We start from the raw sequence: 26,405 nt of genomic DNA on the forward strand, positions 1-26,405 counted from the left end.
GTATAATTGGCTCCAGTTTCATCCACCTCTTTAGAACTGATTCAAATGTATTCTTTTTAATGGCTGAGTAATATTCTATTGTGTATATGTACCCAGCTTTCTTATCCATTCATCTGCTGATGGACATCTAGGTTGCTTCCATGTCCTGGCTGTTATAAACAGTGCTGTGATGAACACTGGGGTACATGTGTCTCTTTCAATTCTGGTTTCCTCAGTGTGTATGCCCAGCAGTGGGATTGCTGGGTCATAAGGCAGTTCTATTTCCAGTTTTTTTAAGGAATCTCCACACTGTTCTCCATAGTGGCTATACTAGTTTGCATTCCTACCAACAGTGTAAGAGGGTTTCCTTTTCTCCACACCCTCTCCAGCAATTATTTCTTATAGACTTTTGGATAGCAGCCATTCTGACTGGCGTGAAATGGTACCTCATTGTGGTTTTGATCTGCATTTCTCTGATAATGAGTGATGTTGAGCATTTTTTCATATGTTTGTTAGCCATCTGTATGTCTTCTTTGGAGAAATGTCTATGTAGTTCTTTAGCCCACTTTTTGATTGGGTCGTTTATTTTTCTGGAATTGAGCTGCATGAGTTGCTTGTATATTTTTGAGGTTAATTGTCAGTTGCTTCATTTGCTATTATTTTCTCCCATTCTGAAGGCTGTCTTTTACTTTGCTTATAGTTTTCTTTGTTGTGCAGAAGCTCTTAATTTTAATTAGGTCCCATTTGTTTATTTTTGCTTTTATTTCCAATATTCTGGGAGGTGGGTCATAGAGGATCCTGCTGTGATTTATGTCAGAGAGTGTTTTGCCTATGTTTTCCTCTAGGAGTTTTATAGTTTCTAGTCTTATGTTTAGATCTTTAATCTATTTTGAGTTTATTTTTGTGTATGGTGTTAGAAAGTGTTCTAGTTTCATTCTTTTACAAGTGGTTGACCAGTTTTCCCAGCACCATTTGTTAAAGAGATTGTCTTTTCTCCATTGTATATTCTTGCCTCCTTTGCCAAAGATAAGGTATCCATAGGTGCGTGGATTTATCTCTGGGCTTTCTATTTTGTTCCATTGATCTATATTTCTGTCTTTGTGCCAGTACCATACTGTCTTGATGACTGCAACTTTGTAGTAGAGCCTGAAGTCAGGCAGGGTGATTCCTCCAGTTCCATTCTTCTTTCTCAAGATTGCTTTGGCTATTCAAGGTTTTTTATATTTCCATAAAAATTGTGAAATTATTTGTTCTAGTTCTCTGAAAAATACCTTGATAGCTTGATAGGGATTACATTGAATCTATAGATTGCTTTGGGTAGTATATTCATTTTCAGTATATTGATTCTTCTGGCCCATGAACATGGTAGATTTCTCAACTTCTATTTTTGATTCAGTAACATGTAAGGTTTTGTCCAAACAGGGTCACAGATTTGGCTCATGGGCCAAATCAGTCTCTCACCTGATTTAATACGTAAGGTTTTATGAGGCCACATCCACGGCCATTTGTTTTGCACTGTCTATGGATGCCACAACAGTTGAATACCTGCTACAGATATGGCATGGACCACAAAGCTTAAAATATTTACTATCTGGTCCTTTCATAGAAAATGTTTGCTGACTCTGGTCTTGTATGAGGGGATTATCAATCCACATGGGTTTGGGTGCTAATTCTCTATCACAAAAACGTTGCAAAAGTTGTTGTTGTTTTTTTTTTAAAGTCATTGCTTTTCAACTTACTAAGAAAAAAAATTCTCTGAAAAGGTAATTTGAAGATATCTTTAAGGTTTATCAGATATACCTGCCCATTTTTCCTACCATTTCAGTTTTTATTTTGGTTTTCATATAGATTCATAATATTTGCTGAGAGAAGGGGAACTATTTGAGGGCAAGTGTGATCAATATTGAAACAGGCAGGCTTTGGCAAATTTTAAGGAAGGAGAAGCTAGCCTTGCCTTTCCACCATCCCTTCTCTCTGGCCCTGTCCTCTATTTCTTCTCTTCCTTGCTCTGCTTTAGGTCATTCCCAGATTCCTGCTTTATTTGAGTCAGCCCTCAAGTAATTTCTTCTGGGCTCTATTTTTTAAAATTTATTTATATTTATTTATTTATCTGTCCAGGCTGGGTCTTATTAATAGTTGCAGCACAAGGGATCCTTTAGTTTTGGCATGCAGGATCTATTTCCCTGATCTGGGGTTGAACCCAGGTCCTCTGCATTGGGAGTTTAACCACTGGACCACCAGGGAAGTCACCTCCACTTGACTTTTAGCTGATAGTGACATTAGTGATACTTTTCCAAATATAAACATCTTCACCATTTATATTTTAAAATGAATCTCTGAAGCTGAGAAATTATAGCAAAATCAGAGCTTGCCAATCAGGGGCCTGAGTGTATGGATTACTTTCATGTAAAGGTTTGGGTCTCCATTCCAAACATTCTGGGCCAGTTTCTTTCCAATGGCCAGTAGCAACTCAAAAGGCAAGAAGCTTCCCCTAGGGTGATATACCAACATTGTGTTTTTCTATTATGTCATGAATTGAAATAGATTGGAAATCACTCAACCTTAGGAACAAATCAGTATGTGTTTCACTTATCCCAAAAGGGGAACAAATCTTGGGAAATCAGAGTTAATGATGATCACTTTATGGTTCCTGGAGAGTTACAAGTTATAAGACTCTGCTTGTAAGTGAATTAGTAATCTTACTTAGATAAAATTATATGGAGTCCAACTTTAGATCAATCTCAAGCACAAAATCAAGCTTTACTAATTAGCTAATTAGGATTGTATTCCTGGTTACAAGGATGTAAAATACATCTCTGTCCTCTTCCTCTGCCTCCTTATTACTTCTCACAATGCCTGGTCCATAGGAGCCCAAAATTCTACAGTTGTGCTGCCTCTAGTGTGATCCGTAGACCTGTAGTATTGTCATAACCTGAGAACTTGTTAGATGTACAGAATCTCAGCCTACACCAATCTACTGAATCAGACTGTGCTCTTTAACAAAATTCACCAAATGATTCATATGCACTAAAGTTTGAGAAGCACTGGGTAAGATACCAAGGGAGATAAGAAATCTGGTTATGCCATCGAAATTTTGGAAGATATGAAGTTAAAAATAAGTATTTCAGGAAAGATGGAAAATAATATAATGCAAAGGAAAAACGTATTTTCTCTTAAATAAAAATCCATGAGTGGAGAATGCCATTTTACAAACTCAGTCAGTCCTGGGACTGGACTTTCTTTACCACAAAACAGTCCAGCCCACAGAGGATTAAGCAGAAGTCCTGATGTGTGGTCCCCAACTTCTACCATTTCCTTTAACCTGCTGTGGAGGGGTGAAACTCTGATGTGTTAAGCTTAGTCTAGGCTCCATTTTTCCTGGAAGGAAATCCCATCAGCTTCTTGTTCACATGGAGATCTCTGGGCTCATAGAGGAAAGGCTCAACAGGACACAGAGCTGATTTAATGGGCTGTGCAAATCTCCAAACTGGAGCCTATTCCCAGAATAGAAACAAGCACCTGGGATTCTTGGAGTGCATTGTCATGGAGTGAGAAAGAAGGAGAATCCTCTCTGTGGTTTAGTTAATTTGGGGATGCTCTGTTGGGCCACTCTGACTTCTAGAAGAAGCAATCCAAAAAGCCATATCACAGCCAAAATGGAAAGTGGAATTGCCTAATATTTGGAAGAAAAGAATCATATTTGCAAATCTATATAGAACAGGAGATATAATGACATGCTTGGCTTTCAGTTCTCAGTTTAGTCACTCAGTCGTGTCCTACTCTTTGTGACCCCATAGACTGCAACACTCCAGGCTTCCCTGTCCATCACCAACTCCCAGCGTTTACTCAAACTCATGTCCATTGAGTTGATGCCATCCAACCATCTCATCCTCTGTTGTCCCCTTCTCCTCCTGCCTTCAATCTTTCCTAGCATCAGAATCTTTTCCAATGAGTCAGTTCTTCACATCAGATGGCTAAAATATTGGACCTTCAGCTTCAGCAACACTCCTTCCAATGAATATTCAGGACTGATTTCCCTTGGGATTGACTGATTTGATCACCTTGCAGTCCAAGGGACTCTCAAGAGTCTTCTCCAATACCAGAGTTCAAAAGTATCAATTCTTCAGCATTCAGCTTTCTTTATAGTCTAACTCTCACATCCATACGTGACTACTTGAAAAACCATCACTTTGACTAGATGGACCTTTGTTGGCAAAGTAATGTCTCTGCTTTTTAATGTGCTGTCTAGGTTTGCCATGGCTTTTCTTCTAAGGAGCAAGTGTCTTTTAATTTCATGGCTGCAGTCACCATCTGCAGTGATTTTGGAGCCCCTCAAAATAAAGTCTCTCATTGTTTCCATTGTTTCCCCGTCTATTGCCATGAAGTGATGGGACCAGATGCCATGATCTTAGTTTTCTGAATGTTGAATTTTAAGCCAACTTTTTCACTCTCCTCTTTCACTTTAGTTCTTCTTCACTTTCTGCCATGAGGGTGGTGTCATTTGCATATCTGAGGTTGATATTTCTCCCAGCAATCTTGATTCCAACATGTGCTTCATCCAGACCAGCATTTTGCATTATGTACTCGCCATATAAGTTAAATAACCTGTGTGCTACGACCAGTGTGTTCTCTTGGCAAAACTCTGTTAGCCTTTGCCCTGCTTCATTCTGTACTCCAAGGCCAGATTTGCCTGTTACTCCAGGTATCTCTTGACTTCCTACTTTTTCATTCCAGTCCCCTATAATGAAAAGGACATCTTTTTTGGACATCTTATCCACCTTAGCAAGGCACTTCACAGCCTGGCCTTAACCTTCCTGTCCAGCATGGATGTGTACTGTGTTCTTTCCGGATACAAATCTTCCTCTTGCAATTTCCTCTCTGATACTTTCTCTTCCCAGTACAGGGAACAAAAGGTCATCTTTCAAGACTCAGCTCTCACAATTTTTCCTAACAGATATCTTCCCACTCCTGTCATGGCCAAAAGGGTGGTTTTTAACACCTGTCCACTGGGTTCTTATAGCTCTTATTATATATTTCTGTTTTAGAATTTACTGCATAGTTTTTAATTTTTTATTTATAACCCAAACACACCATTGTGGTGCTCTGAAGGGGACACTGTGTCTTTTTCATTAGTTTCACATCCTTTATTCTTGGCGGTAAAACATGGCACAAAGCAGGCAGTCAGTATCTGTCAAATTTGAACAAAATTCTCATTTCATTCTCTCAGCCTTTCTGAATGTTTTTGGTTTTGTTTTTTGGTAAGATGAGAGTGATATATCTAGCGTAGAATTATTTGAAAAACTCATTTGGAAAAGCATGAAGTGAATTAATGGGCAAAGTCCATCTCAAGTCTTTCCTTTTCTGTAAGTTTTTTGCTCACCCTGGTTGGTCCCTAGTGCAATCTCCTTTATCCATAGGCTAGTTGATATGATATAGAGACACCAAAGTGTATTGTCTTTTATTGCTCTTTAATTGTTTCATATCTATAAATCTTATCTCCCCAGATACACTGTAGTCCAACTCAAACAGCTTCAAATCAGCAAATGGTTATTGGGTGACCAATGCATGTGAGGATCTGTGCTACTTGAACACTGGCACCGGTTCTGGCTTTAAGTTTACTTGTTTTTATTCTTTCAACACATTTATTGAGCATCTACTTACACATATGATCATTGCTATGAGACAGATTATATTTCCTTCTAGAACTCTGTGTTTCCAAGAAAATTACCAGTACCGCACAAAGTCGAGGGCAAACTGACCAGGCTGTGGTAAGTGATCCTGGGTGGAGCAGCCAATGGTCCCAAGCTCAGAGTAATCCACATGCTTGTTCACATGAGATTCAGGGAACCCTTGGCATCAGAGATCTCACACAGGGAATAAAACCTGGCAGAAAGGAACTCTGAACTCCAGTCCAAGTCAGGAGTCACATGTCCATCAGTTATAGGACTCCTGCTCTGGAGGAAGGGAATAAAGTGGCCTCAATCTTGAAGAACACCTAGAAAGTACTAAGGAGGGTAACTTAGTCAACACTTGGGACTTTTAGCTAAACCCTCAGAGACTCTATGAACCTCTGATGAAACTGCTGGCAACAAGCCACCTCATACCTAAAACTCCAGTATCCCAGAACCCCAGAACTTATACCTCCTAGGCTACAAAGGAGGCTTAGGAGCCCAGGCATAACAACTGAGTCACTGAGTTTCAGATCTGGGGAATAGAACTCAATTATAATCTCTTGCAGATGGTGACCTGAGGCTGCTGACCTCCCATCCTCCCTTCTGGCTTCACTCAGGGTGGGAGTGAGCCTGCTAGCAAAAGACTCAGAGGACCCAGTGTCAGCTCAACAGGGGAGAGACAAAGGGAACCAGCTGGGGGCAGTAGCAGGAAGTATTGAAAGGACTCTGGATCATGAATTTAACTACCAGGTATTACATACAGATCTTTGTGTCACTGCACTGATTACCCTGCATTGAAATTGACTTTTTGTTTGTTCATCTCCTCCACTAGGCACCAAGGGCAGAGCCTGGGTCTTGTCCTGTTCACTATTTTATTCTTAGCCCAAAACACAATGCCTGCCATAAAGTGGGCTCTCAATCTATTTGTCTAATAAAGGAAAAAGTGAATTTGTGTCAGCCTTAGGGTCAAGTAAATTCATTCAAGTGAATAAAAGTCAGCATGCTGAAGGCAAAGATGGACTGTGGGCTAGGCAAGCAAGGGGGTCAAGTTGAGAATCCAAATGAAGCAATATTGAAGAGCAGCTACATGTCTGGGCTTTGGGGTCAATCCTGGCTTTGAATTCTGGCTCTGTCTCTGCTAGTTTCTTCTTTGTGAGCTTGGACAAGTTGTTAAACTGCTCTGAACCTCAGTTTCTACTCCATGTAATAGCAACTTACGAAAGTGAAAGTTGCTCAGTCACGTCTGACTCTTTGCCACCTCATGGACTATACAGTCCATGGAATTCTCTAGGCCAAGATATTGAAGTGGATAGCCTTTCCCTTCTCCAGGGGATCTTCCCAACCCAGAGATCGAACCCAGGTCTCCCACACTGCAAGAGGATTCTTTACCAGCTGAGTCACAGGGGAAGCCCAAGAATACTGCAGTCGTAGCCTATCCCTTCTCCAGTGGATCTTCCCAACCCAGGAATCAAATCAAGGTCTCCTGCACTGCAGGGAGATGCTTTACCAACTGAGCTATCAGGGAAGCCCTATAGCAACTTATACTACACGTTAAATGTGAGGATTTAATAAAGGAGACCCTGTTTCAATTCCAGGGTTGGGAAGATCCCCTGCAGAGGGCAGAGGCTACCCATTCCAATATTCTTGGGCTTCCCCAGTGGCTCAGAAGGTAAAGAATCAACCTGAAATGCAGGACCTGGGTTCAATTCCTGGGTTGGGAAGATCCCCTGGAGGAGGGCATGGAAACCCACTCCAGTATTCTTGCCTGGAGAATCCCCATGGACAGAGGATTCTAGCAGGCTACAATCCATGGGATCACAAAGAGTCAGACATGGCTGAGTGACTAAGCACAGCACACAGATTAAAAAGATCAACTCAGTGCTAGATCCTGTACTCAACAGACAGGAGGAAGCAAATCTTATCCTTCCAGTAGCTAATAAGCCTCACCCAGAGTTTGGTATTGGAGCCCAGAGATAAAGACTCTAGTTTCTGAGACCAAAAAAGTAAACAGTGAGGGACTCAAATGGAGACTAAACACACAGGCTGAAGATTGAGGTAATAAGTAACAAGATCCAGGCAAGGGATTTTTTTTCTTTTTTATATTGCAGGAATATGAGTTATTTTAATGTTAGTTAATCCATTAATGGTTTCCTAGGTGGCACTAGTGGTAAAGAATCTGCCCACCAATGCAGGAGATATAAGAGGTGTGGGTTTGATCTTTGGGTGGGGAAGATCCCCTGGAGGAGGAAGTGGCAACCCATTCCGGTATTCTTACCTGGAGAATCCCATGGACAGGAAAGCCTGGTAGGCTACAGACCATAGGGTTTCAAAGAGTCAGACACAACTGAAGTGACTTAGCATGTACACATGAATCCCTTAGTATCATATGCCATATTAATAAGTGTAGAAGAAAAGGTCATATGGCTGTATTTAGAGATACTTAACAAGGCTTTGACCAAATTCAATACCCATTATGATCAAAATATTCAAGAAAATCAGACATGGGGAACATGAGAAATACTTAACATGGTAGCTAGTGTATCAGTTCGGTTCAGTCGCTCAGTCGTGTCTGACTCTTTGCGACCCCATGGACTGCAGAACGCCAGGCCTCCCTGTCCATCACCAACTCCCAGAGTTTACTCAAACTCTTGTCCATTGAGACAGTGATGCCATCCAACCAACTCATCCTCTGTCATCCCCTTCTTCTCCTGCCTTCAATCTTTCCCAGCATCAGGGTCTTTTCAAATGAGTCAGCTCTTCCCATCATGTGGCCAAACTATTGGAGTTTCAGCTTCAACATCACTCCTTCCAATGAACACTCAGGACTGATCTCCTTTAGGATGGACTGGTTGGATTTCCTTGCAGTCCAAGGGACTATCAAGAGTCTTCTCTAACACCACAATTCAAAAGCATGAATTCTTCAGCACTCAGCTTTCTTTATAGTCCAACTGTCACATCCATACCTGACTACTGGAAAAACCATAGCGTTGACCAGAGAGACCTTTGTTGGCAAGTAGTCTCTGCTTTCTAATATGCTGTCTAGGATGGTCATAACTTTCCTTCCAAGGAGTAAGCATCTGTTAATTTCATGGCTAAAGTCACCATGTGCAGTGATTTTGGAGCTCCAAAAATAAAGTCTGACACTGTTCCCACTGTTTCCCCATCTATTTGCCATGAAATGATGGGATCAGATGCCATGATCTTAGTTTTCTGAATGTTGAGCTCTAAGCCAACTTTTTCACTCTCCTCTTTCACTTTCATCAAGAGGCTCTTTAGTTCTTCTTCACTTTCTGCCAGAAGGGTGGTGTCATCTGATTGTCTGATGTTTTTGATATTTCTCACGGAAATCTTGATTCCAGCTGTGTTTCATCCAGCCCAGCTTTTCTCATTTCTCTGCATATAACTTAAATAACCAGGGCAACAATATATAGCCTGGACATACTCCTTTTCCTATTGGAACCAGTCTGTTGTTCCATGTTCAATTCTAACGGTTGCTTCCTGACCTGCATACAGATTTCTCAAGAGGCAGGTCAGGTGGTCTGTATTCCCATCTCTTGAAGACTTGTCCACAGTTTGCTGTGATCCACACAGTCAAAGGCTTTGGCATAGTCAATAAAGCAGAAATAGATGTTTTTCTGGAACTCTCTTGCTTTTCTGATGATCTAGCAGATGTTGGCAATTTGATCTCTGGTTCCTCTGCCTTTTCTAAAACCAACTTGAACATCTGGAAGTTCACGGCTTCACATGTTGAAGCCTGGCTTGGAGAATTTTGAGCACTACTTTGCTAGCATGTGAGATGAGTGCAATTGTGCAGTAGTTTGAGCATTCTTTGGCATTGCCTTTCTTTGCAGTTGAAATGAAAACTGACCTTTTCCAGTCCTGTGGCCACTGCTGAGTTTTCCAAATGTGCTGGCGTATTGAGTGCAGCACTTTCACAGCATCATCTTCCAGAATTTGAAATAGCTCAACTGGAATTCCATCACCTCCACTAGCTTTGTTCGCAGTGATGCTTCTTCCGAAGGCCCACTTGACTTCACATTCCAGGATGTCTGGCTCTAGATGAGTGATCACACCATCATTATTATATGGGTCATGAAGATCTTTTTTGTACAGTTCTTCTGTGTATTCTTGCCACCTCTTCTTAATATCTTCTGCTTCTGTTAGGTCCATACCATTTCTGTCCTTTATCGAGCCCATCTTTGCATGAAATGTTTCCTTGGTATCTCTAATTTTCTTGATGAGATCTCTACTCTTTCCCATTCTGTTGTTTTCTTCTATTTCTTTGCACTGATCACTGTCCATAAGTGCATAAGCTTCTTTATAAGGATATTACACGGATAAGCTAGTGTATATTAAGCTAGTGTATAAGTATATATATATATAAGAATAAATGCAGGTAGCTTCTTAATTAATTGTAAAACGCTGGAAGCATCAGGCAAAGGATCTTGTTTATCAGGTGTTGAGGGAGGAGAGGAAAGGGTGTAGCTTGAACCTGCTCTAACAGCGTTCTAAGGCCAGGGATCCTTCTATGTCTTAGAGCAGGGCTGGTCACAGCAAGTGGGCAGGTATGAGCTCATCAGAGAAGCTCATGAGTATATTTGGCAAGAGCAGGGGTGACAAAGGGCATGAAGTCAGGCAGTTCATGACAGCCAGGTACAGAGAAGATGGTCACTGTATGGTTGCTGATCATTTACTTTCATCATTAGCACAACTATTCGCAAGGCAGGGTGCATAAGTCCTCATTTTGACTGTGAAACTGCCAAATTAGGCCAAGTGGAGAATCTTATTTGCAAAAATTCTGGTGAAAATGATGTTTTCTAAATCCCCACTGTTTCATTTGTGAAATTTCTGGTGTATTTTATGGAATGTTCGGCCATTTGTCAGTTATCTACGTCTAACGATAGCAGAAACATCACCTCTGCCAGCAAGGAAACAAGATTTCTTGGCTGAAGTGTGAGTGAAACAAAATGAGGGCTGTTAGAAGGGATCTGGCACGTTTACCACTCTCTCTCCAGCCATCCTCTCTGGCTAAAGTTGTTATGATTTTGCTTAGAGAGACAGTTGTGATTTTGAAATTCTCCAGCTTCTTCAAGCTCTTCCTCAAGCATGTGGCCTTTGGGGGTTGGTTAGGGCCATTTTTTTCTGCATAATGAATCTGTTGCTGAGCATAAGAGCAACAAGCATCACACAGAATGCAAAGTTTTCTTGTAAAAATGTCAGTTATAATCAAAGGAATCTGGAGCCAGCCTGGCAGCCTGGGAGTTGTTACAAGATGAAGTCAGAGCTTCAGCTTGTGTCTACATGACACCAAACATCTAGTGAAAAAGTGAAAAACTTAAGCAGTCATCCAGATGTTTTGTCTGCTTGATGCCAAACATCCTGATGTTTTGAGCTATACAGATGTTTGGAATCAGGCAGACTTACATCAAAATCTGGATATAGCTAGGTATTTGCTTTCTTATAGACATAGCCTTGGACCACTATGCAAGGAAAACTCAAGAACTTGAGTGTCATTTATCCTGACAGTTAGTAGGAACTGGGAATCTTGTAAGACCTTCACGAGGTTAAGGCAATTCAGTTTAAAAAGTGAAAAGAGCCTGAATCAAACAGAGTTTTAATAGGGCTTTGCCAGAGGAATTGCTTCAAAGAAAAACACAATACAGCTCACTGCTGTTCGAGTGACTCTGCAGGCTCTTGCCCAGTCAGTGGACCTTGTTATATGGGAATGGGTTGCAGGGAGCTGAGTTCTGAAGGAAGTCAATGTTTGAATCTAATCTTATATTGATATCAGATATTGTCCGTTAAACTGACTCTCTCCTTCCCAAAAGTGAACCTGATCTTCTAGACTGACTTCAGAACTTTCTATGACCAGCCTGGTCATGCTGAAGTTATTTAACATTTCAGTTCAGTTCAGTCACTCAGTCATGTCCAACTCTTTGCGACCCCAACCCTTTGCTGTTGCTCTTTGCAATAGCATGCCAAGCTTCCCTGTCTATCACCAACTCCTGAAGTTTACCCAAACTCATGTCCATCAAGTCAGTGATGCCATCCAGCCATCTCATCCTCTGTTGTCCCCTTCTCCTCCTGCCCCCAATCCCTCCCAGCATCAGGATCTTTTCCAGTGAGTCAACTCTTCACATGAGGTGGCCAAAGTATTGGAGTTTCATGTTCAGCATCAGTCCTTCCAATGAACACCCAGAACTTGTCTCATTTAACATTTAAGTTGACCTGTATCTAAATATCCCCTTAATATGAATCTAAATATGGACAGAATTAGCTTCTAAGGAGACAGAATCAACTGGGCGTTGGCAGGACATCATCCATCCTCTTTTTAGACAGCCGCTCTTGACTACACCCTCCTCCTCTTGACTCCAGCTCATAGTCTATGCCTAACTCTCCTCTCCCTCCTTTCCCAATAATCCTGGTAAGAGAAAAGCAGAAGAAAGAGAAGAGGGCAGGGAGAAGAATGAAGGAAAAGAAGAAAGAGAGAAAGAAAGGAATCTAAAAGTCCTGAGGACAACATGTGCAGGGGAGTTTAAAAACAACAACATAAAAGGAACAATAAGAGCAACCTAATAAAAGGATGAAACATAGTCATGCGGCAGAGAAGAGGATCTGAACATCTGCACTTTTTCTTATTTATAACCATGTCAGGAAAACAGGAAAAACAATGTGCAAAACCTCAAGCGGGATTTTCTCCCACTCCCAATTTTGCTAGTATAACCCACTAGGAAGAAAGTAACCATTTTGATTGTCCTCTATAGGTTTGAAATATACAATTCATCATTGTCTCATGCATCCTATGATTGTGAGTTAGCCGTTATTACTCATTGTTATGTGGGGGAATTCCCCTCCTACCCACATCTGGACTTTTGCTGTAACAGCAAAGGCTGGAAGCAGAGTCCATCTGACCCTTTCTCATTTTTGGATGCGAGGCATCCTCTTCTCCTTTAGGGTGGCTCCTTGGCTATTGTTTCGTTGTCTCTGTCATTTGTTACTAGTTGGTTGAATCAGTTTTTAAATTTTATTGTGACAATGGTAACAGCAATGATTGTACTCAGCCCAAATTAGTTCATCAATACCATCATTGTTAAGTCAATCGGGAGATTAGCAATTGCTAATATACACACAATTTGGGTTCTATAAAAGAGACAGACATCTGTTTTCCTTGGCAGCAGTCTGTTTCCAGGCCCTTACTTGATACCATGTGCGTGCCTAACTCCTGTTCACAACAATAGCTTTTATCCTTGGGGTTTGGTAATATACTTAATTGATGCCTTTATCTTTTCATGAGAGATGCCAGCTCACATCAAAAAAAGAGAGAGAGAGAGAGAGAGAGAAAGGAAAGAAAAAAAACGAAAACACACTACAAAGGCTTGGCTTTATATCTGGTGGAAATAGTGAACCTCAAAGCCGGACTGAGAGAAATAAAGATTGCTTTCATCCATGTTGCTGAAAAATTTGCCTGTATCCTCTAATTTGTCCTGCCCTTATTGAGAATTCAATGAGTATTCAGGTCTGAATATTAAAATCTGATTTTTGCCTCTGAGAATCACAAGTGTCAATCAAAGTAGAACAGAGGAGGCATAAGGTATGTGTTTTCTGGTTGGAAGCCAGTGATGCTAAACAACATGGTGGGACCATTTCTCCTTGTGCTGGGAGGGTGACTAGGAGGCAGCTGGAAGTGTGTATTTTTAGAAACTCTGGAATAAATGATCAGGTTGTTTGGTTGGTTCATCGTAGTGTTCTCCTGGGATACCTGTGTATTGGGAAAAGAATAGTGTCCTATCCTACTCCCTAGAGAAAAATCCAATTTTTCAGTAGGTAATTAATTCTGCTGTGCTCTGAGGAGCACCTAGGCTTCTTACACAAGAGAAATCAATACATTAAAGTTATAATTATATATTCATCACCTCAAGAATCAGTTATTGAGTAAGGAAAGCAGAGTGCTGTTGACTGGAAGAATTCAGGCTGAAATTTGGATGATCAGGGTTTAGTTCAGTTCTGTTAGGAGGAGAAGCATATGAACATTTAAAAGAAAATAAATAGTACACAGTTGTCTTAATAGATATTCAATCAACTAAAATTTATCTAAAGGAAAATAATGCTTTATGCTTCCATGATGTAAGAGTAAAAAATGCTTTCCAAAATGTGTCATCTTAATTATTTTCAGTACTATCCATTATAAGTGGTGATACTTAGTCTCAAAATCTAATCCAGGTATTTTTCTTATGTGAACACAAAGACAAGCAGCAAGACTTCGGTTTTGAGAGAGAACTCTATTTGGAAAATGTGCATGCACCAGAATATTCATAGCAGTACTATTTACAATAGCCAAGACGTGAAAGCAGCCTAAGTGTCCCTCAGCAGATAGATGGACAAAGACGATGTGGTGTATATGTGTATGTGTATCTATAGACATGCACATACACACAACGGAATACTACTCAGCCATAAAAGAGAATGAGCTAGTGCTGTTTGCAGCAACATGGATGGACCTGGAGATGGTCGTACTGAGCAAAATAAGAATGAGAAAGACAAAAGCCATATGATATCACTTTTCTGTGGAACCTAAAATATGATACAAATAAATTTATTTACAAAATAGAAGCAGAATCACAAACATAGAAAACAAATGAACTTATTTACGACACAGAAACAGACTCCCTGACATAGAAAACAAGCCTATGGTTACCAAAGGGGAAAGGGGTGGGAAAGGGATAAACTAGCAGTTTTGGATTAACAGATACAAACTACTATATATAGAATACATAAACACCAGAGTCCTACTATGTAGCACAGGGAACTATATTCAATATCTTGTAATAAACTATAATAAAAAAGATATATATGCATGTATACATGAATATATGCATTTGCACATATATGTGTAAAACAATCACTTTGCTATACACTAGAAACTAACATTCTAGTTGAGTTTAAAAAAAAAATTTTAAGACAGATTTTAGCCAGTTCACTAGTAGCTTAAATTTCCAGAGAGGGCAATGGCGCCCCACTCCAGTACCCTTGCCTGGCAAATCCCATGGGTGGAGGAGCCTGGTGGGCTGCAGTCCATGGGGTCGCTAAGAGTCGGACATGACTGAGCGACATCACTTTCACTTTTCACTTTCAGGCATTGGAGAAGGAAATGGCAACCCACTCCAGTGTTCTTGTCTGGAGAATCCCAGGGACGGAGGAGCCTGGCGGGCTGCTGTCTATGGGGTCGCACAGAGTTGGACACGACTGAAGCGACTTAGCAGCAGCAGCAGTAACTTAAATTATCTACTTTCTTCAAATCCAGCTATTAATATTTACAGGTATATTTTAATAGTCATGTTTTATTTTCTTATTAATTAATACAAGCATACAAAAAAATAGTCTGTTAATAAACACTGGTGTATATATCCAGCTTTGTTAAATCTTAATATTTTGCCTGTTTTCTTTCAAATCCTTTGTAAGGAAAAAAAGAGACATTCTGTATTCAGTTCAAGGTCCTTATATACCCGTCTCCTAATTCCACTCCCTTCCCTTCACCCCTCCTAGAGTTAACCACTATTCTGAATTCAATATTTCCCATGCATGTTGTTATATGTTTACATTATATGTTCATACCCATAACCTATATATTACATGTTTTAACTTTATCTTACAGGTATTATACTATAGTATGATTATATAATTTGTTTTCACTGAATATAATGTTTTTAAGATTCTTCCATGTTGCTATTTGTATAGTTGTTAGCTCACTAATCTTATTGGTTGTATACAAATATACTATATTTACTTATTCCTTCTATTCATAGACACTTGTGTTGCTTCAAATTTTGTTATGAGAAGCAATGTTCCCATGAATATTCTTGAACAAGCCTCTTAGTACATATTTGTTTAGAGTTCAGAATTTCTGGATCATACAATATGTGCATTTTTTACTTTCCTAGCTCTTTTCTAATCATTCTCCAAAGCGGCTGTCCTGATGAATACACCTATGACACGTGCAGGAGAATTTCTGTGTAACCACATCCTTGACAATCCTTGGTATTTCTGGTGTACGTTTGAAGAAAGTATTACCACTCTTTCTACAGTCAAAATGCTTGAAATATTACCAAGAATAAATACACAACTGCTGCAAATAACATACCACTGATGCCATGAAAGAACCTCCAATGTGGACAAGGTTTCCCGCTGGGGAAAAGCTAGCAATAGCCAAAGACTCTGTCTCTTCCTGAGATTTTTCAGTGTCTTCATCCAAGTCATGATCAAATTTTAGAACTAGAAAACACTTTAGAAATCATTTTATCTAGCAGCTTCATTTAAATTTAGAGAGTTATGCCCAAAATCACACAACTGTGATAACGATCATTTTATTACAGTTTGTTTAGAACCTACTTTGGGTCAGGTACTACTGGGTGCTTCACACGTGCTCTTGATTCTCATGACAGTAGCCAGATGGTATTACAGAGAGTTTATTCTCCAAACACAGCCATTCTTACATGGCAACTGAGAGCAGGACACCATGCTGTTTAATCTGAGTGGAACAATATTGAACCAGACGGTCTGGCATTCAATCTGGGAGGAAAGGTAAAACCTCAGTATAAACTAGGAGGAGAGCTGGGTGAAGGCTCAGACCAAGACAGCCTACTGCAAAAGAATTGTTTTCCAACCAGGATCATTTAGGAATACATCCTGAAGTCACTGGTATGGGAATCAGGCTTTGGAGAACACGTAGACCTTGGTCGGGCACCATCTCACCTTGAGTGTGCTGAGTGGGTATTGCCCACTTAATACCCATGAGCAGTGAGTGGAATTAGAATCTGTAACCATACACTGCCATCAAAGAAGGGCCCATCTGGGGTCAGGGAGAAGGTGAGTCTAACAAATAGTATAGAATATTTGGAGAGCCAGGCAACTAACAAACCTACCTCTCAAGAACATGGAAACAAGGCCTCTATGCTTTGGCCTCTGCTCAGCTCCTTTGTTACTATTCTCCTCTCCTTTGCTCTGCTCTGTTGGTTTCTGTTCTGTTTTTGGAGCACATTAGGCTGATGGCCCCTGTAGGGTCTTTCATCTGTAGTCTTCTCTATTTGGAACACGTTCTCCAGTTTTACACACAGCTGGCTTCTTCTTATCATTCAAGCCTTGCCTGAAACACTTTCCCTGCACATCTCATCTAAGCCAGCCTTCTCCCTCCCCTTCCTCCAGCTCAGCAGCCCATTTTATTTCCTTCATCATCTTTCTCAGTCTGAAACTATCTTGCCTCTTCATTTAATCACTTGTGCCAATGACAGTGTGAGTACCATGAGGACAGGATATTGCCATTCTTGTTATGTGTTGTGTAGCCAGTACACAGAAGAGCTTCAGTAAACCATTAATAGTTACTGAACAAACAAACTACGGTATTCTAGTTTCCGAAGAGGCAGGTGGGCTATCAGGAAGTACAACGTCTTGGGGGAAGTTGGGTCTCACAGGGGCGGGGTTTAGAGGCATGGCTATATTAAGGGGACAGTGAGTTAGATTCACAGAGTGGGAGGTTAATAAAAGGGACTCAGAAAACAGTAATGTGGCATAAATTCAGGAGCCAAGGCTGAGGACGAAGGTATTAGAATCAAAGCAGAAACTGAGGAGGGTGAACAGGCTAAATTATCACAAAGAGACTTTCTACCACAGTCCGAGTGCTGGGCTAGAGCTCCTTGCGTGTGTGTTTGCTAAGTCACTTCAATCGTGTGTGACCCTATGGACTGTAGCCCACCAGGCTCAGTTGCCATGCCCTCCTCCAGGGAATCTTCCTGACCCAGGGATTGAATTTATGTCTCTTATGTCTTCTGCATTGGCAGGCAGTTTCTTTACCCCTAGCACTATCTGGAAAGCCCAGAGCTCTTTAAATTCAACCTACATCAGATCAAGGGAAAGCGATATCGATTCAGAGATCTCAGTCACTGGCAGTGGCTGCTAAAAGCAGAAATACTGGAGAGGGGGAGAATGAGGATGGATATTTCAAGCAGAAAGGACCACAAGTGCAAGGCAAAGAGGTGATGTGTCTCTAGTTTAGAACAGTGCCTAGAACAGCATAGAGTACGAAAAACTCTTTTTAGAGGATTGACTCCCAGTGGCTATCTTGAGGACAGAAAGCCTGAACATGGGCAAATTGGTGGAAATTTATCCCCAAATCTGGTTTTAGAAGCTTGGTTTATTGCAGTAGAGCTTGGTATGGACAGATAGGGTAAAGAGAATCGACAGGACTTGATGACAAACTGATTATGCACTCTCAGAGGGGTTTGAGCCAGGAGACAGTATAGGAAAGAGGGAAATAAAACTTACCCTTAGCTTCAGAGTCTGAGCGACTGGGTAATACCATTACAGAGAGAGAAAAGTCCAGCTGAAGAGTTGTTTAGGGAGAGTCTGGAAAATTCAGTGTAGATATTTGAGGTGCCTGAAGACATGAACTCAGCAGGGATATTTAGAAGGTGGTTGAAATAAGGTTGGAGTCCTGTTGATCCTGGAATAAGGGTATACATGTGTGTGTAAGCTACTTCAATCATTTTCAGAAAGAGTTAAGTTGGGAATAAAACTAAAAGAATTGCAAGAGCATAGCAGGACTCAACTTGTCTGGTCTTATTATTCAGCAGCAGAATGTTATCAGGATTCATCAAAAACTAAGCATGCTGTGCTTCTTTGGACCAAATATCAATTTCTATTCACCATCAATCCCTAACATCATTTAACCTAGGCAATTTACTTTTCTTGGGAGGCAATTCTGTTAAGTAGTTAACAGTATGGAAATGACATGACCAGGCTACTCACTAGCCCTGTGGCTTGAGGCATTGCTTAACCTCTCTGTTTCCTTATCTGTACAGTAAGAATAATAATAGTACCTATGCTCATAATATTGTTGTGAAGATCAAATGAACTCATACATGTAATGCACGTTGCCTAGAAGCTGGTACACAATAAATGCTCACTAAGGACCCCTGAAATTTTGTGTTGAGGACTGGAATATGAACTCTTATTTTCATTTATGATGAGAGTTTGCCTTAGCCTGAGTGTCTGTTAATTCCCGGAAAATTGTAGAATATTTTCAGCAAAATAGGAAAAAATCAAAACTTGCAATATTCATCCAGCAAAGGAGGCCACCACAAAAATACAGCATTCAGGCACATTGCCACTCTCTCAAGTCCTCTGTCTCACCACTATGCAGCCATTCAGGTGCTCTGAGTTCTCACAATTGAAACAGCCCTGGGAGAATTTCAATGCTATTGTTTCGGAGACTTCCTTTCCTCCTGCTTTGAATTTGTCCCAGTTCCAGTTTTAGACAATAAATTAGAAGCCTTTAAAAAGGGAATTTCATTCAGTATTGAAAAAAGGGAAAATGAATCCCTGAACTGGATAACTGAATGTCAGTTACCAGTCCCTGACTCTGGCAAAGTTTGGCCTCTTCAGCTCAGTAAATTCAACTGTAAGGTGTTTTTTCTTTTCTTGTTTTCTTATTTTTGGCGGAGAGGTGAGGGTATTGTTTGTTTAGTATATTATTTGAAGCAAGGAGATCTGCTTAAAATGAGACTATCTTTCTGTTTTGTTCTTAGTTGTTAGACCATCACGAGCAATGAGGCTGTGGAATTTATGTGAATTGCCATTCTTCACTATCTTTACAAAATGAAACCTGAAAATAGTAACTTACAAGGATAATCTACCAGCAAACATCAGTAGGCCAGACATACTGGCAGTCCCTAGTCAATCTGTAACTGAAATTTAAAAGTGTAGCAGGAAACCCTAATAATGAAACTTGCAGGGTTATAGAGCTGATGAAGCAGAAAACAAAAAGTAGGTGATAACTGCTAAGAAGTGCAGCCTTGACAGTTGTCATGTCTTTGAGGATTTTCTTAAAGTGTGGGCAGATCTTCATCTATATTTGAATTCCCTTTAACCATCCAAAACAACTCTTGGCTCTGAGTCATTTTCCATCTCCTTCCAGATACTACCTCCTAGCTATCATCAGCAGAGCTATTCCAACTAGCATTTTTGCTCAATAGTCTTTCCCAAGGTAATAGAGTGTTCAGGTTATCATATCTTAGTGTCATGTGGTACTAAGTCACACTTCAAGGGGAGATAACAGGGCTACCCAAGGCGGGGTGGGTGTGGTGGGTGTGGACTGTGTCCCATCGAAGGTCCTTTTCTCTCCAGAAGGGCTAAAGGTGTCAAGCTTAAGTGCTGAGAAGAAATATCGTAGCTGGTTGTGAGTGGGGGTAGTTGTTGGGTTGGGTGGAAGTATGGAAGGCTCTACCATTGGCTCAGAGCATTGCTGAGCCCATCTGGATCCCACAGTCAGAAGCCAGGTGATTTCATCTTGTTTTGGCAGTGGATCATAAAGGGGCCGTGAGTGGTCACAACCTCCCCAAGTGCCCAAGGCTTGTCTCCTCTAAGATAGATGCCTTTATGCGATCTGCTATGTGTGGAGTCAGGGGATTTGTCAGGAAGGCTCAATCTCCATGGTGTTCATACCAAGACTGTTTGCTGGTTTTCTGCAGTGGGTCTGTGGGACCCCTGTTCACCTCCTCTGGTCACAGCCTCCCAGGCTTGCTATTTGGCCCCATGTAGGCTCTGGCTACAGAGTCAAAAAGTCAAATAGAGACTGGACCACAACACACTCCCTACATCTGCTAACTTACCCTGTGTTGCCCTCACCTTACCTCACACTGACTGCTGCCCATGGGCCTGGAGACCCTACTGGTCTCTTACTCACCAAAACCACCTAGAGACCATGACTTCGAGCAACAATTCCTCTAAGCCTCCTTTGGGAACCTAGAAGGCAGCCGACTTGTCTACAGCACCTCCCTAAAGGCCAAAGAGAATCCAGCTGATGATTCAGTGAAGACTTCAATTCAGTAAAGACGCTACAGGGACCAAACAGAAAACAGCTCTTTTAAAAGAACATGAAGTCATTTATGTACAAAAAGAATCTGCTCTCACCCACTTGCCCACCATGTACACATCTGAAGTTGTGTAAATGTGGCAATAATTTTTTGAAAATATTTCTAAGATCACAAACTATTTTATTGTTATATCTTATTCAATATACAGAGCATTGTAGTCATTGAATTAAGAATATGGTATGTAAGAAAACAGAATTCAGAGCCTAGAAAATGCCTTTGCAGCCTCTTGACATTGTTACCTCCCAGAGAAAGGTAAGCACACCTTTTGCCTGAGAGAAAAACTCATTTAATAACAGACTGTAATGGTGATGCAGTCTATCGGGACTTGGACTACTCTCTACCGCTCAGGCTTCTGACAGTTGTAAGGCAAAACCAGTATATGCACTTGATACATGGAAATCCATCCCATCTTTAGCACCCGTGGCATCTGGGACCCTGGGGCTGTCATGGAGCTAAGTCATATTTCCTCTCTATTGGAGCTCAGGTTAATCCTGGAGGCAAGCCCAAAAGAATCACTGGTTTGGCCTCCAAGCACCACCAGCTGGACTCCTAAGGGTCCCTTCAGATGAGCCAATTGGCCTTGTTTACTACAGCTTAGAGAAATCTGAAAGTCTGCCAGAATATTTACTATATTCATTCATGTAGGGAAAACCTGCTCAAGTAAGCTGTTTACCTCTGGTCTTCTCTTGAAATAAAGACCTGGAATTCAGAACATCATATGAAACATATTTGAGCTTCTCCATGGCTCAGTGGTAAAGAATCTGCCTTCCAGTACAGGAGACACAAGTTCGATCCCTGAGTTGAAAGATGTTTTGGAGTAGGAAATTTGGCAACCCACTCTAGTAATACTGACTGGAAAATTCCATGGACAAAAGAGACTGGAGGGCTGCAATTCATTCAGTCTCAAAGAGCTGGACACAACTGAACAACTGAGTGCACACACACATACACACACGAAACGTATTAGAAAGAAAGGCTATCTTAGTACCTACACACACACACACACAATGCAAAATATATCATATTCTCCAACCTGATTTACATGTTTGTTCATGTGATGTGAATGATTTTTAGGTATTCTAAGTAATGTTATTCTATATCTGGGTCTTTTTTCCTTCCCACCACATGCATTTATTTGTGGGGTTCCCCTGCTTAGAAGATAAATTTCACATTGAACATCATGTCTTTACTCATTTGATGTCTTTCTCTAAACTCTGTTGAAGATACCATGTGATTCTGGAATATGCGCTTCACTTACACTTGTCAGCAGATCATTTCATAAAAGCCTTTTACAGAAGATAATCCAAAGCAGGACTTGATTCTTCAGATCATCAAAAGGTTAAACCTTGGTTTCTTTAGCAACACTTATGCCTACAATACTGTCTCTGAAACCAATGGGGGGAAAAATTATTCTTTTGATGTCCTAATGTGCTAGTGTTAATTGAAACTCTGCACATTAGTCCACTGGGTGCATCTTGATGCGTGTTTAGATTATACTAAGAATGTGACCATTTGTCCAGTCTTACTTGCAGGTCAGAGAAGAGGGTCTACTTTGGCCTTTCAAAAGGTAGGCACTCTCATAGTGACTAGAGTGAGTAAATGATTTTTATAAAGGACATTTCGGAACAGCTATTTGTGGTCTTGATTCACAAATCAGCTGTGTTAGTATATGGTTCAGAAAAGTCTCATGGTCATTCATCTGCCCACCCTCAGTAGCAGGATCTTTATAATAAACTGCGTTTCTCTGCACGTGACCTCTACATATATGTGTGTATGTATATAAGTGTGTGTATATGTGCGTGTGTGTGTCCGTGCGTGTGTGTGTGTGTGTCCAGTTGCTCAGTTGTGTCTGACTCTGCAACCTCACAGACCGTAGCTCACCAGGCTCCTCTGTCCATGGGATTTCCCAGGCAAGAATACTGGAGTGGGGTGCCATTTCCTCTTACAAGGGATCTTCCCCACTGAGGGATCAAACCCATGTCTCCTGCATTGGCAGATGAACTTTTTACCACTGAGCCACTTGGTAGTCATACATACATACATAGGGATGCAAACAACATGTGCCTGACTTGATCCATATGTTAGACATAATCCAACCTCAGTATGACATAATTTCAGGAGCACTTGGATGACATTTTGCTTCAAGCAAAAGTATCATAAGTTCCACCATTGGTATCATAAGTTCCACCATTAGAGACTCATTCCTTTACCGTACATTTCTTCTGTTATGATACAAATAATCCTGGAATGGTGGTGGTTTAGATGCTAAGTCATGTCCAACTCTTGTGACCCCACAGATTATAGCCCTCCAGATTTCTCTGTCCATGGGATTCTCCAGGCAAGAATTCAGGAGTGGGTTGCCATTTCCTTCTCCAGGGAATCTTCCCAACCCAAGAATGGAACCCCGGTGTCCTGCACTGCAGGCAGATTCTTTACCGACTGAGCTACAAGGGAAGCCTGGAATGGTGGAAGTATTTAAAGTCTTACCCCAAGTACAATTAAGTTGTCTGATTCTCATACAAGAGTTGGGTTTGATTACTATGAAAGCAGAAAGGATAGATGACCCTGGTTGTCCCAGGGAACCCAAAGTGAAGAGAGCCCAAGCTGTCCTAGCAGGGAGGATAGGGTTACTTCAAGATAGTCTTCACAATTATCCCTAGGGTCAGAATGGCAAACATGTTCAAAACAGAGATGACTTAAGCAGTGAAATTTAAAGAGGCCTTTAGCCTTAGAAACAAGAGAGAAGGAAAAAAGAAATAGAAATATCAATGAACCAAAGAGAGTTACATGTCTCTTTTAAGGAACCTGCCCCATCCCTTTAAACGACTTCTGTGTTTCTCTGATTTATTCTTGTTGGTGAGTCCCCAGGAAGATCTGGTTGCCTTTTAACACTTCAGATTAGGAAAAGGAACTAATCCCTGATTGCCAAACATTTATAAACAAATGACTTTAGAGTTACTTTTCAAAACAAACTTTTATGACAATTATAGATGATCAAGATGGTAAAAGTGAAACCCAACAAGGCAGGGAGAATAACAGGGTAGAACAGAGGCCCTTAGCCACAGGTCCTGGAAGACTGGTTACCAAAGAGAAAACACTGGCTTCCCATGCCTAGATCTGGCTGAAGCTTCACCACAGAATGACAAATCTCATCATATGCAGGGTTGATGAGAATGAAGGTGATCTCAATGTCTCCTATTATAGCTTAAGGAGTTGGGCAAAATCACTTGATGTATCATATCCTGGCCTCTCAGAATCCTTTTTAAGCTCTAGTGAGAGACAGACCAGAAGGCTTTACATGTAAAATTTGGATAGACTCTGCTGCGTCCAGGAAAAGCTGGCTACTGTGGGTTCATTGTTGTCATGAGGACCATTCTTCTTCCACCAACCTCTTTCATTGCCTCTCCATGTTTTCGTGAGACAAAAGACCCAGCTGAGACTTCAACAAAGGAGAATGCAGGGAAAGGGGAGAGAATACCTTGAGCAAGAATAGCTTGGAAGGAGCCAAAAGTGGAAAAGGAAGTCTAATTCTGTCCTAGTCCAGGGGAAAAAAAGTTTTTTGAGAAATGTAAACAAATCAGGAAATCCTGGCACTTACTCCAGTTCCGATCCAGGGAAAAGCACCGGTCCTTTCCCTAGGACTGGGCTGCTGTTTGTGAATGAAATCCAGACTAAATTATTCATTGAGTCCTGCCAGCCCTGCAGTCTCCAGCTTTCTTTTTGCCTATGGCACGGCTTAAACCTTAAAATAATAATAATAAAAAAAAACATATGCATGCTGTTAACTATCCATATTCAAATGGAAATTCAACGCTATCATAAATCTCTCTTTTCTAATGTAAATTCCTTTCCCTAGCATGAAGCTGCAGGAAAGCCATTGTATCTGAGCAATCTAAACTTAAAAGAGAATTTTTGTTAAACCAGTTATGATAGGGGAAACATGTTTTTCACTGAGTCGAAAGATTAAAGTTGGTTGTAAAAAGGGGTGGGGGACTGAGGGAGAATTATTGGTTGCTCAGCTAATGATTAGATACAGAACTTCAAGGACAAATTAAGAGGCACAAAAGAAAGAGTCACGCAGATAAGTGAAAACAGTTGCCGTGATATTGAAGAATAGACTGTTTATCTAATCTCCATTTCCATATTCAGCTCCATCTCAGCAGCCCCCTCCACCCCATTAGCCGCCCCCCAGTGAATTCCAAACTCCACTGAGAGGCACATCTGCAGATCAGAGTACCTCTAGGATCCAGGGTTCTCTTTCTCGCTTCCAGATCCACCCTCTCTCTTTCCTTAGTTGTCTGGGTGCCTCTTTTAATGAGGCTTTGACCGAGAAGAATGTGGGCATGAGATGAAGAGAATGAGTCTCTTTATTTTTTAATTTATTTTTTGGAAACATGCTGTCAACCCTTTGGGTGATTTCAAAAAATTCTTACTAAACACCACGCATCCCTTTTTTTCAGATCGACTCCACTCGTTTGCTCTGATTTGTCACCTTTTCCCATCCTGCCACTCCTCTCTCTCCTCTCATGTCCACAAACTGGGCTTGTCATTTCAGAAATTTTTCTCCCTTGTAAACTTGGTCTGGACAGGCAGCAACAAATATATATCCGTTTATTACAGAGCTGTAAGGAACAAGTGTAACGGGCTTCCTTAAGTGATGAAGTCAGTAAGAGCTCACAGACAAGGAACAGATTTCTCTTGGATGGAGGAGCTAGTGAAGCTGAGAAGGACACAGGCCCGGTACCTGCCTCTCCTCCACACCAAGGCCCTGGCCCCCTCACTGTGTGTTTTTGCAGGGGATCCTCCAGAGTGGTGTGGCTGCAGGGTTTCATTCTTCAATGCAAAAGCTTTCTCCATTGACTCCTAGGAACACAGTACAAAGATACACAAAGAAAATAGATCCCTCTGTATAAACACACAGTGGGAACTCTGACCCAAAAGGGCATTCATGCATGACAATAAGTAACACTGTAATTGGAAATAAAAATATTAACAGCAGGAAGAAACGTAACCCATACAGGTTTCCTACTAAGGATTTGAATACACATGCCTGTGGCCAATTTATTACTAATATTTAGAACTGAAATAATATAACTTAGAATCAGCTTAATAAAAATATCAGAGCCAGTCTCTCAGGCAACAAGTGTCAGAGCAGAGTCACATCCCCACAAGGACCAGTTTCTCCCTGATCTCTTATCTGATGATCCATATTCAAGATAGAAAATTAAATGTTCTTTCTGGACTATTCAGAAATTGATGGCACTTATAAAAATGTTCATTAAATCTGAGGCTGTGCAAGGCTTTTGGGATCGTGTTATCAGAACCATAAAAATCATCACCTTCTTGTCCGTGGCCAGCCTTGTCTCTCTAGATACTATAATCCAGAGAAAAATTAAGTTGCCGCCGAGTGTCTGTTTCTAGTAAATGTTGTTGTCAAGTCTGTGTGTTGAGAGGATGCTGCTGTCAGATTAGAGAGGCACAGGCTGTATGTGTTTGAGGACTTAGAGGGAGAATTTCATGAAGCTATTTCTAGGGCAACTCATTTGATCTGTTAAGAGGATGCTGTGGTATTTTCATCCTTTTCTTCAGCCTGGTTCTCTGGCCTCTGTTACCCAGAAGCGGTGGTCTCTGGAGTGTAGACAGAGAAGGGAAGCAGGTGCTTCAGCTCCCAGCATCTGGTTTAGATGACCACAATGCCAGCACACCTGCAGCCTGCTTTGCAGCCAAGTCTGGCCTCCCATTGTATTCGATCGGACTTTCTGCCTTGAGCAAGAAAAAAAGCATTGTTTATCAGATTTGCCAAAGGATCTCCGGGGAGGTGGAGAGAGAC

At 41.0% G+C, this 26,405-nt stretch overlaps 1 protein-coding gene across 12 annotated transcripts in view; it reads left to right on the forward strand.

The window, feature by feature from the left end:
- The window catches only part of PREP (prolyl endopeptidase), a 584,413-nt gene that overhangs the window by 329,263 nt on the left and 228,745 nt on the right, over positions 1–26,405 (forward strand). For 4 of the 12 annotated variants that reach the window (XM_060419550.1, XM_060419545.1, XM_060419546.1 and 1 more), the window contains one exon: positions 14,785–14,968. The exons of 7 other annotated variants lie outside the window; for them this stretch is intronic. The gene's annotated coding sequence lies outside the window, so the exon portion shown is untranslated. Of the gene's footprint in view, positions 1–6,217; positions 6,402–14,784; positions 14,969–26,405 lie in introns of those variants that run through there. One more of the 12 variants, XM_060419552.1, reaches the window with a different exon arrangement.

Source organism: Ovis aries, chromosome 8 (genome assembly GCF_016772045.2).
Source record: "Ovis aries strain OAR_USU_Benz2616 breed Rambouillet chromosome 8, ARS-UI_Ramb_v3.0, whole genome shotgun sequence".
Classification (NCBI taxonomy): domain Eukaryota; kingdom Metazoa; phylum Chordata; class Mammalia; order Artiodactyla; family Bovidae; genus Ovis; species Ovis aries.